Genomic DNA, 2526 nt, shown 5'->3' with positions numbered 1-2526 from the left:
AACCTCCCTTGAAGTTTCTAGTTGTTGGTGAAACTAGGGATAACCATTTAAAATCGAAAAACCAAAAAAGACAACATAGCCCATTAGGGCAATATTTGGATCCTAACTTTATAAGTGCATTAAATGTTCCTACAAAAATTTCCAAGATTTTTCCTTAAAAAGTAATCCAAGAAACAAACAACCACCAATGGATAAGATATGATAAGGTGGAAAACAAAAATAAACTACACCTACCAACAATGACATATACACAGAAAACAGCAACATTTTGAAAAACGAATTTGAACCGGAACAGCCTTGACCACCAGTTTTCAGGTCAGCGGTTTAATTGTCCAGTCTAGATGGATCGGATGATGAAAATTTTATAAATAAAAAAATGGTTTAAAAACTGTTGTCAAAACAGGTCAACAGTTCAATCCTCGAGTCAACAGATCACTAATCAAGTCAATGGTTTTTAACAAAAGAATGGTTAGGGGTGAAATGGAACCGGTATCCTGACTATTTTGTATGTCGACTAGCAAATTACAAGAGTTTATATACAAAGAATAAAATAATGATAAAAAGAAAAAAAAAATGAATAGGCATGCAGTTGCCTATTTACATTATTTCCTAAATAAACCATTGCCTTCTTTAGATGTTTCCAATCTTAGAGAGTTGCCTTCTTTGGAGATTTCTAATCCTGGAGAGTTGACTCTCATGGAATTTTCCTCAGCCCATAGCTTTCCTTTTTCACTATAAATATGTGTGATCTTGGCAAGCACACACAAACGCTAGCTCTCACTGTTTCACAACCCGTTATCTCATGGCGCTTGTGGAAGAGAAATCTGACGAGCTACTGAAGGCTCAAGTCCAAGTTATGAGCCACTATTACAGCTTTATAAGATCGTTGGCCATAGTCTCTGCCGTTCAGGTACAAATACCAGAAAAAATCCACAGCCATGGCCAACCCATTTCTCTCTCTGAATTGGTCTCAGCTCTCGGCATCCCTTCAACAAAATCGGATTGCTTGCGTCGCCTCATGCTCTTGCTGGTCCACATGGACCTTATCTCCATTCAAAAATGTGAAAATGGAGAGAAAGACCTGTATTCCCTAACTCTCTCTGCTAGAATCCTGCTGAAGGATCATCCATTCAACCTCGGCCCATCCTGGTCATGGTTCTCAAACCCTGCACTAAATATGGCAGGGCAATGCCTGTGCGGCTCATTTCATCAGAGCAATTCTACACCCTTTGAGATGGCACACCGAATGAGCCTCTGGGACTTTTTGAGCAAGAAAGATGAGCTTAACAGACAATTCAACGATCTAATGGCCAGCGACAGTCGTTTGATCATGAATGCAGTGGTTAAAGAATGCAGTGATATTTTTCAAGGATTAAAGTCTTTGGTGGATGTTGGAGGCGGCAATGGAACTGCAGCTAGACTGATTACAGAAGCTTTCCCTCATATGAAATGCACTGTCTATGATCTCCCTCATGTGATAGCAACCATCCCAGAGAGCACACACTCTGTTGTTGATTCCATTGGAGGAGACATGTTTCAATACATGCCCCCATCTGATGCAATTTTTCTAAAGGTACGTAATATATATTTTTTTAATTTATTGCTATTGCTATTATCTACTGCATTGATTCAACCTTCTATATCTAATTTATTCTTTAATTAATTCAACTTATGGCAGTCTATTCTACATGATTGGAGTGATGAGGACTGTGTGAGAATATTGAAACGGTGCAAGGAAGCAATTCCCCCAAAGGAAGACGGAGGAAAGGTGATTATAATAGACATAGTTTTGGGGAATGAAGATGATAAATCGTTTGAGCTCCAGCTTTTCTTTGACATAACTATGATGGTTCTACTTGGGGCGAAGGAGCGCACGGAAGGTGAATGGAAGACCTTATTCAAGGAAGCTGGTTTCTCTGACTACAAAATAAAACGTGCTTTGGGGTTTCGATCCATCATTGAGCTTTATCCATGATTTGCATGGCTATATGGTCAAAGCTTATAGCAGTATAAATAATTCTTTCTCAATATAATAAGACATGATCAATGCAGATTCCACTTTATTGCTTGTTCAATGGAGTTATTATTAAACTTGGAAGGGTTGTTCTTTCTGTAATTTATCTTATTTTCTTTGACATTTTGATTCCCAGTAAATTTTCTCCATTGATGTACCATAGTGAAAGATGATTTTTAAACATGGGTCATATGGAAAAATTAATTAATTAATTCCTCGATTTAAAGATGTAGAACCAGAGCTACTGGTCATGGGAGGAGGATCAAATGAGTGAGTGGTATACACTTTAAGACATAGAAAGAATGGTTGGAAAGAAAGCTTCTTAAGTTCTTATCTTTCCAACTTTCCATGAAGATTTTATCAGGATGAAATAGAAAAAAAAAAAACAGGCCAAGGGAGGATCAGATGGGTAAGTGCATTTATCTTTCCAACTTTCCCTGCAAACCTGAGTATAAGTTGAAGTAGGTTCATCAGTTTGTTTTAATTTGAAGAAATAAGAAAGATTTCTTCGG

General features: G+C 37.6%; 1 pseudogene; it reads left to right on the top strand.

Annotated features, from left to right (window-relative positions):
- Positions 1-802: 802 nt before the first annotated feature.
- LOC148851962 (trans-resveratrol di-O-methyltransferase pseudogene) lies at positions 803-1975 on the top strand (annotated as a pseudogene).
- Positions 1976-2526: the final 551 nt, after the last annotated feature.

The sequence above is a fragment of the Nelumbo lutea genome, chromosome 5, assembly GCF_056320005.1.
Source record: "Nelumbo lutea isolate HS-2025 chromosome 5, American lotus-T2T, whole genome shotgun sequence".
Classification (NCBI taxonomy): Eukaryota; Viridiplantae; Streptophyta; class Magnoliopsida; order Proteales; family Nelumbonaceae; genus Nelumbo; species Nelumbo lutea.
This window is presented reverse-complemented; position numbering and strand designations above follow the sequence as displayed.